Source organism: Acinonyx jubatus, chromosome C1, assembly GCF_027475565.1.
Source record: "Acinonyx jubatus isolate Ajub_Pintada_27869175 chromosome C1, VMU_Ajub_asm_v1.0, whole genome shotgun sequence".
Classification (NCBI taxonomy): domain Eukaryota; kingdom Metazoa; phylum Chordata; class Mammalia; order Carnivora; family Felidae; genus Acinonyx; species Acinonyx jubatus.
In genome coordinates this window covers 131,598,437-131,617,117 of record NC_069381.1, presented here as the reverse complement: position 1 = coordinate 131,617,117, position 18,681 = coordinate 131,598,437, and the positions used below count along the sequence as shown (strand labels likewise).

At 32.1% G+C, this 18,681-nt stretch overlaps 1 long non-coding RNA gene across 1 annotated transcript in view; it reads right to left on the bottom strand.

The window, feature by feature from the left end:
* Window positions 1-2,085: 2,085 nt before the first annotated feature.
* The window catches only part of LOC113598243 (uncharacterized), a 373,642-nt gene continuing 357,046 nt past the window's right edge, over window positions 2,086-18,681 (bottom strand). Inside the window, exon 8 of the long non-coding RNA XR_008295313.1 lies at window positions 2,086-2,265. This is a non-coding gene — a long non-coding RNA (uncharacterized LOC113598243). The remainder of the gene's footprint in view (window positions 2,266-18,681) is intronic.

Here is an 18,681-nt window from a genome sequence, read left to right as displayed (position 1 = left end):
ATTCATAGCGGGGCTGACCTAGGAAAAGTAAGTGTTTACCTCAGCCCTTTCTGTCTTTTGGAAGGGTTGCTTAGGAATGAGTGGATGAAACAGTAGAAGAAAATATCAAACAAATTAAGTGTGAAGTCTCATTTCAGATTTGAGTTAGAGAAAACTTTTGTATCTCTGAGAAACCAGAACATGTTCCCTAGCAAATACTATAGAAGTTGATCAAGTGATTGTAGAAGCTGTCACAAAGACCATGAAATTGCGTACTCTTGCGAGGAAATGAAGAACACTATGACAAACACATCTATATCCCAAGGATTCCTAGTCTTGGTTTGATATATGTTGTCTCTAAGTTTGATCTAGTTGTAGTTTTAGTTTCTGCATATATTCATTTTGTAATAAAACTCAGAATTTTGTGGAACAAATCTTAGTGAAGCAACCAATGCAATAAGCTTCAATATATTGATAAAAACAACTTAGTGCTCAATTGCCAACTCAAATCTCTGTGAGACATTTTCAGCTGCTCTGACATTAAATGACTAATTGTATTGCTGGAAATTTGGGAAAAAAATACATTGAGTTTATAGGAATTCAGACTGCATGGCAGGTAAATCAGTCCACATGCATCTGTTCCTGAGCTGATGTCGGACACTTCACTGAGTGGTCCACCCAGGCATCCCTAAAAGATCATTTTAAATCTTAATTAATTTTGTAACATTCCTGCTAGGACATTTACAACATCTAAGTTTAAACTTATCAGTAGCCATTAAGAGATGCTTACAACAAATTTTAACAATTTGCCTTTATACATTTTGTGATTTTTATTTCAAATTACCTTCAAAGTTTAGAGCATATTCTACTCAATATCCATGTTGAGAGCTTCCACCTGAGACTGAAGAAAAGAATTATTTTCTATTTAGTTTTTGCATTGAGGTATAATTGACATTTTAAAATGTAAATATGGGGGCACCTGGGTGGCTCAGTCAGTGAATTGTCTGACTTTGGCTAAGGTCATGATCTTGTGGTTCACGAGTTTGAGCCCCGCATCGGGCTCTGTGCTGACAGCTCAGAGCCTGGACCCTGCTTCAGATTCTGTGTCTCCCTTTCTACCCCTCCCTGCTCATGCTCTCTCTCTCTCTCTTTCTCAAAAATAAATAAACTTTAAAAAAATTTTTTAAATAAAATATAAATATGGATGCCAAATTGTCATGTTATATCTGATAATGCCTAATTTGTAGGAAAGAGCATAGTGTGTGTGCCAATTCAATCTTCTCAAAAAATTCCAGAAATATACAGACTCTCCAGCCAGATACAGCTGTTCTGCACCCAGGCAGGACTTACCCTGTACAGTTAGCCCTCCTAAACACCCCTCCTCAAAGGCCAGAGCAGAGGAGAAACAGGGAGAACTCACTCTGTGCCAGCAACAGCTGAGAAGCAGGTAGCACTGGTACAGCCGTATCTACATAGTCCGCCTAAACTTAACTGATAGTTTATTTCTGGAAAGGAGTGGACATATAAGCACAAAGAGACTGGGAGTTGTGTCCATTCAGCAGTCTTAGCAAGAAGAAAATTCTTGGAGTGAAGAAGTGTATTCCTACTATCAACACATAAAATGGGAAAAATAACTTTTTCCTTAAAATTAATAATTATTTATATATCTTTACAGATCTCATAACATTTCTCTTAACTGTACTATTATATAATCCTCACAATTTTTGATTTCAGTAGTTATTTTATTTTCATCTAGAAGATAAGAAATAGAGTCTCTGAGAATTTAAATCTCTTACCCAATATTACTTAGCCAGAAAGTGGAAGATATTTTTCCACACTGTGCTGCTCTGTCTATTGTATCTTCATTGAAATTAAACATAATCTCTCAAAAACTCTACAACCAGTTGAGTCCAAATTTATGAATGAAATGTATCAGGATCGTGATTACATTTATTAGCAACAAAATGAATAAAAACAGATAATTTTTCTCCTTTGGTTCTGAGTTATAGTTGTGAAGAAAAGTTCCAAAACCTTTTTGAACATTCGTTCTATTTCTAGAATTGGCGCAAAATTTACTGAAAAAATTACTTTTAAAATGGTATTACTTACGGGTGCCTGGGTGGCTCAGTTGGTTGAGTGTCCAACTTTGGCTCAGGTCATGATCTCACGGTTCACACTTTTGAGCCCCACATCCATTTTTGTACTGACAGTACGGAGCCTTCTTGGATTCTCTGTTTCCCTCTCTCTCTGCTTCTCACCCACTCGTACTCTTTCTTTCTCTCAAAACTAAATAAACATTGAAAATTTTTAGATTATAAAAATAAAATGGTATTATTCATGTTAATACAAAAATCTAGCTTTTCTTAAAAATTAAAAATCTTAACATTTTCTATAATTACTTATAGTCAAACTTCATATTTTTATTACATTGTTCTGCATATGGATCATCATCATGGCTATGACTTCATAGATGAAACTGAATACTTGCAGAGCAAAGCAAAATATTTTACAATACATTTATTTTTATTTAAAGATGACAATGTAGATAATTTGAGGTTAAAGAAATCTGCAGCTTCTCTCTTGGTGTATTGATGTTTTGGAAAGCTGTTACACAATTACCTTATAATCTTTGAAGTTAAATTCAAAATTTTCCATTCTGTTTTTCCCCCAAAAGTTTAGTTAAAGAAGCTATATTTAAAATACATAGATTTTTGTATTGTTTTTCAGTTTGTTATGCTATTTTGCTTCTGCTGTTGCTGAACCAAGTAATTTCAACAGCAGTGTTATTTTACTTTGCCCTTATAAGTTAAAAAATGCTGCATATTATTTGCAGTCTATAGAGAATTAGACTGTAGTTTTTATTCAGGCAAATCAGGAAAATTCTTTATAGATTTCAATTTTTGCATGATTAAGAACTAAAGAACCATTCCTATTAATATCACTATACAATTAGGTCACAGATCAGTAGGATTTTTAGGCTTTTTACATGAATATAAAAATTTAAATTTCGAAAACCTTCATTATAGTAGGAAACTTATTCGGCACTTATTTGTTTCATACCATTATTGATGTACATTTTAATGATGGAAGATTCCTAATGCATTTGTTGATAAATAGGAGACTAGCTTTTCTCTATAGGATTACTGAGTTTTATCTTTTCTTCATTAAATTGTCAAGGCTTCTCTCCTCAATCACAAGTACATCCTGTATAATAATCTACAACAATGATTGGTGATAGAAAAGTGCAATGGGAAACATTTCAATTTTTGAACTTCCTGGTTTTTGGTTTTAGTTAATTATTCTACGATTGATGTGCAAGCAGGGATGTCATTGATCTCCATCTCCCAGATGCCTCATCTGCTGTCTGATATTAGGCTAGGCATCAGGGTACTATGTTAACTCTCTCAGGCCAAAGGAACACTACTGAGTGAATTATAATGGGGCCATTATTATATTTGGGTTTTCTTTATTCAGGTCATTTATGGCAAGCTTCAGAGATGATGCCATGACCCTGTAGTATTGGCCAATTATTCTGTCAAGGTATGCCCTAGCCGGACTAGTGATATCACAGAGTTACAAAGCAGAATGAAAGATTCTACTTAAACAGCTTCATTTTAGGGAGGCATAAATTGTAGTCCAGAAGGATTAAAGACTTTGTGACATCATAAAGGTAATGACATATCTGGAGACAAAGAGAAATGTGACCTGACCTTTAACACATTGCTTTTGGAAAATCCAAGGTTCTTCCACTTATTGGCTGTATGATATCTGGCAAGTTATATAGCCTATCAGGCTTCAAGTTCATTACTTACTCTTTATTGATAATGTCTACTTCATAGGTTTGTGTGGGGGGAAAAAGGCAGATATACAGTAATCATTAAATTTCCTTCTTTTATTTTTATTTTTATTGTTTCAGAGAAATCCACCATTAGCTCTTGAAAATTTTTCCTTAACCATGGTCTCTTGGAAATATTACCTTTATGATTGTAGGTAAGCAGATTTTGTTAAAATTATTCTTTTTAATCAAAGAGTTAAAATACTTCAAAACATTTCATTGTTGTCAGTGGTTGAGTGGTGAGAGGGGCAGAAAGGATTTGAGGAAGCTTGCGTTTCAACTCACTGTATTAGAAATAAACTGCAGCTAGAAATATCTCAGCTTGTGTATTTCTTTGAGTGAAAGATTTTTTGTAAAATTTTCCTTTTCTCCATTGTATTTCCATGAACAGGAATGAAAGCGAGTGCTGATTCACTTGTCCTCTATATAGCTCCCTTTGCCTCTTCTCTATTTAATCTTGCAAGCATAGGATCCTGGGATCCTCTTATGATTTTTTTCTCCTACCGAGTAAAAACTTAGTCCTATATATGATACTGGTGAGATAGTTCAAAAATGTCAAAATTCAGTCATTTGATTGTTGACTTGAATTGCTGTTCAAGAAATACAATATAATTGTTGAAACCATGTATTTGAAATGGAACTTTAAATCTTCTGATTATTTTTAAATAATTATTTAAAAAAATTATTTAAAAATTAAAAAAAAATTATTATTAAAAAAATTATTTTTAAATTTTATGTATCAAACCATCCTCATTACTGTTGTTGCCTAATTCTAAAGAAGAAATTTTAGAGGTGATATTTATTTATAAAACCTCAGGAAAAAAATGGTTAATGTCACTCTAGACCTGTGGGTTTTTGAGACAAGTATTTCGGTTGAAGCAGGATAGCATTAGAAAGAGCACTACCTTAGATGAATGTGCCAGCAGAACTCTTCCAAAAAGAAACAAAAGAGTGATAACACGTTTTAAAAATGTAAGTTAAACCTTTTCCAAAAAATTAATATTTGACATAAAAGAGGTTGTTATAATGGCTAGAATGGAATACACACTGTTATGCTTTACAAAATAATTATAGACAAATTTTATTTGGATTAGAAATTCATTAATAATAGGTGTGTTTTGAAATATTAGTAATAAAACCATGTTAGGATAGCATTAAAAACATTAATTTGTGATCCCCAATGGATTATTTACATAAAGCATCATAACTGCTTAATGACAACTCTTATATTTATAACTTTTATGGGTTATATAGTAATTGATGGATAGCCAAATATTATCATACCATCTTCAAACCATCCCTCTGAAATAAGATATTATACTTATTCTTATTTTATAGATGAGGTAACTGAGGTTCAGAAAGATTACATTTCCCAAAGTTACCCAGGCCAGAATTTGAACCCAGCTCTTCTAGTTCCAAGTCTTTTGATTTCATATCACACTCTAATACCATAAATAATAAACACTGTGATAATGTGAAGAGAAAAGTGAAATGAGAGTTTAAAATCTGGAGTTTGCTCCTAACTGCATCATTAACTCACTGTTGAACTAGCATGAGAACTTTTGAGTCTACACAGAGAAAACTGAAGCCTAAAGATTTTAATTTGCCCAGTCCAGTGTTTGGGGTTGAATAGACAGTTCTCACCTGGTGAGAGTAGGAAGGAATAGTAACTACAAATTAAGGAAAATAAAATGATTATTTGAACCAAATGAGTTATATTAGGAAAAATTTTAAAGAAATATAGCTGAGCAATAAAAAAAAAAGTGAAACATTGGAGACCAAAAAATGACATTCTTTATAATAATGCAGATGACCAAAGCAATTATCTTCCTGGTCTTTTCTTTCATCATATTTTCTCCAGAAAATGGATTAATCACCCTTTTTGACTCACATTTAATTTTTTTTAATGTTTATTTATTTATTTTGAGAGAGAGAGAGAGAGAGAGAGAGAGAGAGAGCGAGCAGGGGAGGGGCAGAGAGAGAGAGGGAGAGAATGGGAAGCTGGTTCCAGGCTCTGAGCTGTCAGCACAGATGTGGGGCTCGAATGCATGAACCGCGAGATCATGACCTAAGCTGAAGTCAGATGCTTAACTGACTGAGCCACCCAGGCACCCTTCTATCCATTCATCTATTGATGGACACTTGGCAGGCTCCACACTGTCAGCATGGAGCCAGATGTGGGGCTGTAACTCATGAATTGTGAGATCATGACCTGAACTGAAATCAAGAGTAGGACATGTAACTGACTGAGCCACCCAGACGCCCCACAAATACTTTGTGCTTTTTAGGCAATTTCATCAGAATTCCACTGTTACCCATTTTGAGATTTGGTACATAATAAGTTCTAGAAAGTAAAGCCTCTTTAATTTTTGAGCAAGAGTTTCATCAGCTTTTCCTGGCTAAATACAGTGTTTAATGTATTGGGAAATGTAAAACTTTCCCAAGTTACACCCTACAAATCTTGAATCTTTGCCCTTGAATTCCTATAGTATTTCTCTCCACATATATTTTTTCTATATTATCTTCTAATTGTTTTATAACCTTGGATAAAATTACACAATCCTTGAAGACATTGTTAATATTGTTAATATTGTTAATATAACCTTAGATAAAATTACACAATCCTTGAAGATATGGTTAAGGTTGTTTTTGGTATTTTCATTATTTGAAATGCCTGTCACCTTGTGATTGTATATTGAGGTATTTCGCACATTGATGAAATGAGATAATTTATGTAAAATATGTCATTAATTTGACCTCTATCGGCCATGGTTGAGGCACCAAAGCAGAAGTAATTTACAACCTCATAATATCAGTTATTTTGATTCAACCTACATGTTAACAATAATGTTTAAGATGGACAACAAAGTTTTAGTATCTATCCTCTTAGCGATGTCTTATTGGTCAAACAGCCAACTTCCCGTCATCTAGTAATTAAAATATTAGATAGGCTATCTTCATCAGTGCAAAAGCGACCTTTTCCCCCATTGCTCTCTAACCAAAGCCACTTTCCTTCTGTCTGAGTAGTCACTTCAGAAGCTACAAGTCACAGAATGTATGAAGATCTCTGCTTCTTCCTCAGGATAGCATTTCTGCTATAACAAAATCATGAGGTACAAATTTTATTGAAGCAAATAAGGAGCTGTGTACTCACTGAATCCTACCCACAGAAGAAGAGTTGTATGCTTAATTACAACAGAGAAGAGCCTCAGTTGTTCTCTGAACCAGGATCTCAATTGTAGTATCTTTAGGTTTGTATCATTGTGATTGCTTTAAGTCACACAGTTTTAAAATAATAACAGACATTCACAAAGCTTCTAGTAGGTTTCAGACATTGTGGTATGATTACATTTAATCATCCTATAGGATAGTAACCCTCCAACCCCACGCTTGGTACTGGTATGTTTTATTACTCTGTTTTAGAGAAGATGAATTTAAATAACTTGGTTTAGGTAACCCCAATAACAAGTTTATAATGAGAATTTAAATATAAATACGTCTTTCTTCAAACTCACATTCTTCACTAACCCATGTTGCCTCCACAAATCCTCTCAAATATAAAGTGTGAACTAATGGTATTTTCTTTTTTAACTTACAGCACTTATTCTTTTCACTTATAATATTGTGACAATTGGAGAAATTAGGTAACTTCTATTTTGGAGTATTAATTTTGTAATCTAGAGACAGTTAGCCAAGGGATTCAGAAATATCTTATGAATATGTTTTGACTTAGTTTTCCAGGTCAACTGTTGGTATTAATTTTACCAATATAGATATCTTTATATCTTTGGAAATGAACATAAATACCTTTTAGATCATTGTTTAGTTTTCACTGTCATTTTATTTTGAGATATATCATTTATAATCTGACATTTTGATTATGTCTTTAAACAGCTACAATATATATCATATTCAGTCAACATAGACGGTATAATCAGATAAATTGAATAATTCTCTATCATCACATTTTATTAGTGCTGATAATAACTCAAAAACATTCTATGAGGTTATTCTGTCGTAGCTCAATAGAAATACCATTGCTGTTTATTCACTATGTGCTTTTAGACAGCACCTAAATATTTTTCACTCATTCATTCACTCATTATGTATGTTGCTTGTAGGACAATAATTCTCAAACATTATTGACTCACAACTCATCGGGGAAGTTTATAACTGGCCCCATCTCAGAGATTCTAATTCAATAATTGACAAATATAGTCATTATGAAGCAGATTAACACAAGGACCATACTGCAGCTAATTAATATCAGTCACTTAGCAAATAATATTTAATTAGTGAAAAAGTGTATTTGTTTCAATAGCATATATTTCTGCCTTTTAGTATTCTTCAATTTATTTAGGGAGATAAAATTACATATACATTTTAGGATATCTGTGAAACAATCATCAAATAGCATTTGTTCAGTAGTTTCTAACAACTGTATTTTTCAAAACATATTCTTTATTACCTTTCTTTTTTAAATAATTTATTTTTAAGTTAGCTAACATACAGTGTAGTCTTGGCTTTAGGAGTAGATTCCCATGATTCATTACTTACATACACTACCCAGTGTTTGTCCCAACAAGTGCCCTCCTCAATACCCATCACCCATTTTTACAATCCCTCCCATCCCCCCACCCACCCACCCATCAACCCTCAGTTTGTTCTCTGTATTTAAGAGTCTCTTCTCTTATGGTTTGCCTCCCTCTCTGTTTGTAACTTATTTTTCCTTCTCTTCCCCAATGGTCTTCTGTTAAGCTTCTCAAATTCCACATATGAGTAAAAACATATGATATATCTTTTTCTGACTGACTTATTTCACTTAGCATAATACCCTACAATCAGTTCTCTCCATGTTGTTGCAAATAGCAGGATTTCATGCTTTTTCATCGCTGAGTATTATCCTTATTTCAACATTACTTTCCCTGACCATTTTCACTTAGGCTATATACAAAAAGGTAATTTTTCATCTTTTCCTACACATAGCATAAAATATTGACAGCTGGTTGAAAAGTGAATAGTCCATAAATATAAATAAATTATTATTAGGCTTAATCAAGTATCTTATAACTTGATTTAATCTATAGATTGTTTTGTCTTTTAAAAATGATTCTATCCTTAGAATTTTGAATTCTAAAGAATTAAATTGCTGTATCTAATTAGCATAAAGCCCAGAAAATATGTGGTTTATCATTTTCAGTTTATTCCTTGTTCTGATTCTGAGAATAAGTCATCAAAAATGTGGTAAAATATTAAGTTGGATTTTGTAATTATATGTATTTAGTTCTGATATATGCATAACCATCTGGGTTTATTTGGCATGTTATATGAAAAGTTAAGTAATCTTTACCAAACTAAAAGTTATTGAAATATTTATGAAGGTTGACATGTATCTTTCATCACTAACAAAATGAATGCAACTATCAAAGAAAATATCTGAAGATCTCACCAAGGGAAAAGTAAACAAATAAATAGTTAATCATGGGAGAAATAAGCAGGATTAACAACTACAGACATGTACAAGATCGTTTGTATTAATTATAGCCAAGTTTTGATGTGTCTCATTAAATTTCAGTCACAAATTTTATTCAGAAGAGTTCATTTAAGTTGGCTTTGCATTGAGCATTGTTGTAATGTTTAAAATCTGGACAATGGGCTTGAATCAGAGTGACAGTAAACAATGTCATGTTTTCCGGGTACCATAGGGATGAATTTCAGTCTGGTCTTATCTGAAACCTCATTAATGATGTGGGAGTCAGAGTAAATAGAGTACTACTGAAATTCTGAGATGAGCTCAGATTGGCAGGTAGTGAAACATGACTTAAAAAATGGTCATTGTTTGAGACGACCTTAAACAAGTAGAAATTTGGCATTATAGGTAAAACACATTTAATTTTTTAAATGGGATAACTGAGGAAATTAATGGAAACTACAATGTGAGCTCAATCTTTAAAAGGTATTTTGGAATTAAATAACAGGAAATATTAAATTAGAACATTTTATTCTAATTTCACCACAAAATAGTTCCATAGATAGTACAGCATGGCATTCAAAAGTTTAAAAAGTTAATAGTTTATATTACACATACAGATATCCACATATCTATTTGAAAACCTACAGGCATTTTTCTGTACTTAATACTCTGGATGTATCTACATTATAGCCCCTCAGAGACTGAACTTTAAATCTTGTTGTCGATGTTGGCTAACTCATTCCAAGAAAGTTGTAGATGAAGTGGCAGGAGAGAAAGAAAAAGACCCATAAAAAGCAATTAAGAGGGGAAAAAGGAATAAGAATTAGGAAAGAATAGCATTGGAATGACACCTTTGGGAAAAGAGAGAAGAATGCCTTCCTGGAATCATTTATATGAAACAGAAGAAGGGAAATAAACAGTAAAACATGAAATCTAAAAGAAATATCAGGACAAGAGTGGTAAAATAATGGAAAGAGTAGCATTTACAAATGAAATCAGTTTGAAAATAACTTTCGCTACAAAGAGTATCTTTTTAGAGCAAACAAATCTGTCTCTAAGTTATGTTACAAGCTCAACTGCCCTATTTATTACTATCCAGACTCCTTTCTACTCTGATAATTTAAATATTTTTGTGACATAAACCTAGAATAATTCCAAAACACTACACATTAATTTTTTTAAGGCCTATTTAGAACCTATTGGTTTATTTGTCAGTTCCTGAGCACTTTTTGCCTTAGGCAACTTCTACATTTGGTGTTCTAGAGTTTGGTTGAGTTTTAAGAAAACCATGTATGAAAAATAAACATGTATTTGTTTAGGGCATGTGGAAGAGCTCTATTTTTGGTGTCAGAGCAAATGTATTTGAAAGAGTACTGAATTACAAGTCTGGTCAGACAGATTATATTAGTTAAGTCACCAACCACATTGATCTTGGATAAATTCCTTAAACTCTTGTATTTAATTGTGAAATTGTAGAGGTAGAATTAGATGATCCAACAAGTCTACTATTCTATAGGTAGGAAATAAGTCCTTTGTCCCTCTTATCATCCAAGATATAGGAAATATAGACAACATTTTTAGGAACACTGGAAATAGGGGCAATGTATTAATCAAAAGATTCTACTGTACAAATTTAATGGAAATGAAATAATTACTTATCAGCTAACTAAACACTATATCAAGACAGTACAAATAACATACTGAAAACAATCTAGAATTCTGAAGATTAATGGGACTTAAGTGTGGATATTTAAAGACAGTTAGGAATTTCCTAAAAACTGAATTGTAAATATGAAGAGTAGATCCTAAGTAAGCAGAAAGAAAAAAGTGATCCTTTAGGGTCTACTGTTATTAAAGCTTAACTTTTGGTTCTTGTATTTAAATTTTTTATATGGAGTTTTGACAAAGGCCACTTGGAGGCACTCTTATACTGTAGTACTGTACAATTTATACTATCAGGATGTCATATAATGAAACTTTCAGTTTTTATTTCCTTTTTTAATTCTAATAATCACTTGGGGATGGGTAATTAACACTGGTTGTGGTATTTAAACTTTCACATTATTCATATTTATCACCTTGTAATTTTTACTGTTGTAAATAATCTCCTCTTTATCTAATAAAACGGATTTCATTCATTCCTGTAAGGAATGGAAGATTTTAGGACAACACCAAAGAATTACTTGAGGATAAATTTTGGTTTACAAATTAATGTCTATTTTTCAAATTAGAAATTCTTACTATTTTTTAAATTAATGTTTATTTAAATTTGCTATTATCCAAAGTAGAACAACAATGAGAATTCAGAGACACTCTTGATGAGAACGAATCTCTTTAATCATTTGAAAAAAATTATGAGGGGCGCCTGGGTGGTGCAGTCGGTTAAGCGTCCGACTTCAGCCAGGTCACGATCTCGCGGTCCGTGAGTTCGAGCCCCACCTCAGGCTCTGGGCTGATGGCTCGGAGCCTGGAGCCTGTTTCCGATTCTGTGTCTCCCTCTCTCTCTGCCCCTCCCCCGTTCATGCTCTGTCTCTCTCTGTCCCAAAAATAAATAAAAAACGTTGAAAAAAAATTTAAAAAAAAATTATGGAAAATATAGACAACAGGATTAAAATTCCATTACATATACTAAAATATGTAATGGAATACAGAAGCATGTACAGGAATATACCTTAAAATTGATTTGCACAGGAAAACTAAAGTTCATAAGGAATGAAGTCATGTTATTTGAGATTTTCTTACTTTTATTCATTTTTATAAAGTTAATTTATTGTAAAATTATATAAAATTATTTCTATACATGTGAAGAATATGCATTGTTCATACTTTTCTTAGTTTCAAATATATTTGGAAGATGTTGAATGTTACATTAGTAAGGATATGAATTTTACCTCATTTCTACCTTAATCTGAAGATAGAATATATAAAATAATGCATTAGAAGTAAACATTTTTTACTGTTACTTTTGCACAGGATATTTTAATGTTTTTATTATAAGCGATGTTATTATAACATTCAAGCTACACAATTAAAATTTTTATTTTTATCAACATTTTAATTAATTGGTAATAGATAATATTGATTAAAATAGTATATTTGACTATGCATGAAATGAGTAAACACTAATAGAACTCATGTATATGTGAATATGTTATGTTTGAAAATATTAATAATTTAATTCTTTAAACTCTTGTTAGTCCAATGACATATTGAAAAGGATCTGTCGTTTGGATAACTTCAGTGGGAAGGAGTTTGTTCGCTAACTTGACTTGTGGATTAAATCCCCACCCACAGTTTTGGGCACTGGCTCCCTATTCACTCTTTTGACATTCATTCCTTCTTAAGATGATTATTCATTTCCAGGGTCTTAACAGCTAAGGCATTTATGTTTGTCAGCACTACAAATCTTGCTTTGCCCTTTTGTTCTACACAATGAAACATTTCTTTAATCTAGGAATTTGATTAATATTTGGACAAAATCTCTATCCAATCTTTATCTCTGTCCAGATATCTCTATCTCTATCATCTATCTACATCTTCTTTTTATTAGTTGGGGTTTTATTGGTTGGAATTAATATATCATATTAATATTAATTAATACATATTAATATATCATTGATTAAAAGCTAACAATTGGGGGCAAAGCTTATTTATTTAAATTCATACATCAAAAATGTACTCTCTCTAGGAACTTAATGGAAAATTATATTTACAGCTAAGAAAACCAAAAATACTGATGACTGAATTTTCCTCTTTGCAAGTCAATGGGTAAGCATTACATAAAGACAACATAATAGTGAGATATCTGTGTGTTCTGGTTGTTTATTTTTGTGTACCGAGCCACTACACAATGGCTTAAGTCAATAGCAGTCGTTTATTTGTTTACAAATTTGGGGAATGGGACTCAGTCCAGTTCTTTCTCGTCGCATGGGGTAGCGGCAGACACTGGTTCAGGCTGGGGCATAGAGAAGAATGTTTTACTCAAGCACCTGGTATTGAACTCCCTCTTTCCCACTACATGGTATCTGTCTCCATATGACAGCTCAGGGTAGCTGGAATTTAGTACATGATGGCTTAATGCTTCCAGACCAGTGTTCCAAGAGACAGCAGAACATGCATGGCCTTTTCTAAACTACCCTTGGAAGTCATGAAGCATCACTTTCCATCATGTTCTATTTGTCACAAAGGTCTATTCAGTTTCAAGGGGAGACATGGATTTTACCTCCTGATTTGGGACTGTTAGAAAAAAATCACATTTTTAACACAGCTCTTTTATCAAATTTTCCAAGCAAAGATAAACCTCAACTTTACCCAAATCACAAACATCAACCCAGAATATTTTAATTATAAATACATTCAATTTACCATTTTGTACACTTTGAGATTCCTAATCCAAACAAGTATATATCTTCCTTCAAATGAATAGTGATTTTCTTTTTTTTCCAAATTTAAAATTAAATCTTTTTATTCTACACAAATGAGAAAATATTTCCTAAATCTGTAATGTACTGTGATTCTCTGATTTTCTGTTCCTTTACATATTAGGATGAATTCCTTAGTTGTCTAGTCTAATCCTCTGCATAAAGCCTAAATACCTTGACAACATTCCAGATAGGTGAAAATCAGCTAATGTCCAAATACACACAGGAATTATTGACTGACTCAGGGAAGTCCATTCACATTTTACCCAGAAACAATAGAACATTTCTTAATTTTTTCCAATTTTACTGAGAAATTATTGAGATACATCACTATATAAATTTAATGAGTACAGCATGATGATTAGATTTACATATAGTAAGAAATGATTACCATAGTAAGTTCAGCTCACATTCACCTTTTCTTACAGATACAATAAAAAGAAAAAAAAGAAAGAAAAAAGGAAAAAAAATGTCTCCTTGTTATGTTAAATCATGATTTACTCTCTTAACTTTTCTATGTATCATATAGCAGAGTTAGCTACTCATCATGTCTTATGTTATAACCCCAATACAGTAAAACCTTGGATTGCAAGTAACTTGTTCTGTGAGTGTTCTGCAAGACGAACAAACATTTTTTTCTTTTTTTTTTCTTCTTTAATGTATATTTATTATTTTCAGAGATAGATCATGAGCAGGAGAAGGACAGAGAGAGAGGAAGACAGCATCCAAAGCAGGCTCCACGATCTGAGCTGTTAGCACGGAGCATGATGCATAACTTGAACTCACAAACTGTGAGATCATAACCTGAGTCAAAGTCAGATGCTTAACTGAGCCACCCAAGTGCCCCTAGACAAGAAAACATTTGTAATAAATTTTAACTTGATAAACGAGCAATATCTTGCAATACAAGTAGTATGTGAGGCCACGTGTCACATGATCACAACTAAGCCAGTGATTATTGAAATTCACTTTGATATAGGAGTGCTTTGGATTACAAGCATGTTTCTGGAATGAATTATGCTTGCAAACCAAGGTTTTATTATACTTATTTATATTATAACTGAAAGTTCATACTAGCTACCTTCAATTCCCTCCCCCACCAATGTCCATCTCATAACCACAAGTCTATCTCTTTTTCTGAGTTTAAGATTTCATTTATAAGTGAGATCATGTAGTGTTTGTCTTTCTCTGAATTATTTCACTTAGCATAACGACTTTCATGTCCATCCATCTTATTGCAAATAGTAGAATTTCCTTGTTTTTTTATGGCTCAATAATATTCCATTATATATATTATTTCTATATATTCTAATATATTATATATTTCAATATATATTATATTTCTGTATTTCTATATTATAAATTATATATATAAACAAGTTATTACATACAACATCTTTGTCCATTTATCCATTGATAAACATTTAAGCTGTTTCCTTATCTTGACTATTTTAAACAATGCTGCTATAAATACGGGAGTGAATATATTTTTTCAACTGTTTTCATTTCCTTTGGATATATTTCCAGAAGTAGAATTGCTGGATGACATGGTAGTTTTGTTTTTAATTATATGAGAATCTTCCATACTGTTTTCCATAGTGGCTCTATCAATTTACAGTCCCACCAACAATGCACAAGGGTTCCTTTTTCTCCATTTTCATGCCAACACTTGTTCTGTTGTCTTTAAAATGAAGGCCATTCTAACAAGTGTGAGGTAATTATCTCCCTGTGGTTTTAATTTGCATTTCCCAAATGACTACTAATGTTCAGCCTCTTTTGATTTACCTGTTGGCCTTTCATGTATTTTCTTTGAAAAAACGTCTCAGGTCTTTTGCCCATTTTTGTATTGGATGTTGTTCATTTCTGTTGAGTAGCATAAGTTTTTTATATTTTTTGGACATTAATCCCCTATTGGATATACGGCATGAAAATATTTTTCCTGTTCTGTAGGGATTTTTTTCACTTTGCTGATGCTTTCTTTTGCTGTGCAGAAGCTTTTCAGTTTGATATGGTCCCACTTGTTGATTTCTGGTTTTGTGGCTTGTGCTTTAGGTGTCATATCCAAAAATCATTCCCAATGCCAATGTCAAGGAACTTTATTTCTATGTTTACTTCTAGGAGTTTCATGGTTTCAGATCTTACATTTAAGTCTTTATTTTAAGTTATTTTTTTTTAGTGGTGTAAGATAGAAGGTCCAGTTTCATTCTTTTACATGTGAATATCCAATAGTCCCAGCCCCATATATTGAAGACTATCTTTTCTTTATTGAATATTTTTGGTTCCCTTGTCAATATTACTTAACTGTATATGCATTGATTTATTTCTGGGTTTGTGATTCTGTTCCATTGTCCTATTTGTCTATTTTTATGCCAGTAACATACTATTTTGATGACTATAGCTTTATAGTATACCTTGAAATCAGGAAGGGTGTTGCTTCCTGCTTTGTTCTTTTTTCTCAGGATTTCCTTCACTACTTGGGGACTTTTGTGGTTCCATATGAATTTTAGGAGTTTTATTATTATTCTTTTAACTTGGTACAAAAAATCATCAGAGTCTTTTGACAGAGACTGCTTGAATCTTTTTTAACTACTGACATTTTAATAAATTAGTCCTTCCAATTCATTAACATTGGATACCTTTACATTTATTTGCATCTTCTTTGATTTTATTCACCAATGTCTTTTAGTTTTTAGAGTAGAGATTTTTACCTCCTTAGTTAAATTTATTCCTAAGTATTTTATTGTTTTGGGTGCTATTGGAAATGCGATTGATTTCTTTATTTCCTTTTCAAAGAATTCATTGTTAATGTATTGAAACGTTACTGATTTTTGTATGTTACTATTGCATCCTTCAACTTTACTGAATTCATTAATTAGACCTAAGAGTTTTTGTTTGAGTCTTTAGGATTTTCTATATATAAAAATATCATATCATCTGCAAATAGACATAATTTTTTTCCTTTCCAGTTTTGATACCTTTTGTTTTGTTTTCTTGCTCAATTGCTCTGCCTAGGACTTCTACTACTATGTTGAGTAAGAGTGGTAAAAATGGGCACTCTTGTTCTGTTCCCAATCTTAAAGGAAAACCTTTTAATCTTTCATTGAGTATTTTCAATGAGTCTGGAAGTGCTCCCTCCTCTTTGATTTTTTGGAAGAGTTTGAGAAGGATCAGTGTTAATTCTTTAGAGTTTGGTAAAATTCACCAGTGAAGCCATTAAGTCCTGAGCTTCTCTTCGTTGGAGATTTTAGATTACTGATTCAATATCGTGACTAGTAGTTGGTCTATTCAGATTTTCTATTTCTTCCTGATTTAGTGTTGGTAAGTTTATGTTTGTAAGAGTTTTTCCATTCTTCTAGGTTGTCCAATTTGTTGGTGTATAGTGATCATAGTAGCCTCTTATGGCCATTTTAATTTCTGTTGTATCAGTTATGTCTTTTTCATTTATAATTTTGTTGATTTGGGCCCTTCTTTTTTTTCCTTAGTTAGTCTAGCTAAGGGTTTTCAGTTTTTTTTTTTAATTTTTTCAAAGAGCCAACTTTTAGTTTGGCTAACCTTTTCTATTATTTTTCTCCTCTCTTATTTATTTATACTGTAATCTTTATTATTTATTTTCTGTGCTAAATTTTATTTCCTTTTTTCTTTTTCTTTAAGGTATAGTGTTGAATTGTTAACTTAAGATCTTTCTTGCTTCTTACTGTAGGTATTTATTGTTATAAAACTCTCTTTTAGAACTGTTTTTGTTGCATCCCACAAGTTCTGGGACATTATTGTTGTCTCAATGAACTTTTATTTCCACTTTAATTTCTTCTTTGATCTATTGGTTGTTCAGAAGAGTCTTGTTTAATATTTTATGTGTTCAAAAATTTTCCAGATTTCCTCATTATTGATTTCCATTTTCATGTCATTGTGGCTAGAGAATCTACTTGGCATGATTTCAATTTCAATTTGCTAAGACTCATTTTATGGTCTAAGATATTGTTTACCCTATAAAATGTTATCCTATAAAATGTACTTGAGAGGAATGTGTATTCTGCTATTGTTGAATACAGTGTTCTGTATATGTATGTAAAGCCCATCTGGTCTATAGTGTTGTTCAAATCCACTGAAACTTTCTCTGTATATAATCTATTAATTATTGAGAGTAAGGTATTAAAGTCCCCAATTATTATGGTATTAATACTATTTCTCCCTTTAGCTCTTTTATATTTTGCATTATATATTTAGGTGCTACAATATTGGGTGCATAAATATTTACAGTTGTTATATCTTCTTTATGTATTGACACTTCTATTGTTATATAATGACCGTCTTTGTCTCTTTTTACAATTTCAGTTTGAAATCTATTTTGTTTGATATAAGTATAGTTACACACACACCCTTTTATTTCATCACAATTTGCTTTAAATGTCTTTTTACATTGCTTCACTGTCAATCTGTGTGTTGTTCAGGCTAAAGTGATTCTTTTATGGGCAACATGTTTTTGGATCTTGTGTGTGTGTGTGTGTGTGTGTGTGTGTGTTTAATCCATTCAGCCGTTCTTTGTCTTTTAATTGGGGAATTTAATTTATTTACATTTAAAGTAATTATTGATAGGTTAAGGACTTACTATTGTCATTTTGTTGTTTTCTAGTTATTTTGTAGATCCATTCTTCCTTGTTTCTTATCCTTTTGTCTTTTACGTGTGTTTTGATGTATTATAGCATGAATATGCTTTGACTTATTTATCATGTCTTTTTTTATTTTTTCTTTTTCTTTCTTTTTTTTTGTCTAATTACTATAGGAATTTCACTTTTGGTTACCATGAACCTCACATAAAATATCTTAATTTTCCCAATTGGATGGGGCAGGAACTACCTTGAGCCTTGGCTATAAATTAGTCCCCTGCCTGTGTAGAGCATGGTAATGCTTCATATCTGGTATTGGCCTTGTTCTGGGGACAATCAATTCTGCCCGTCCTCCTCTCAGCTCAATTG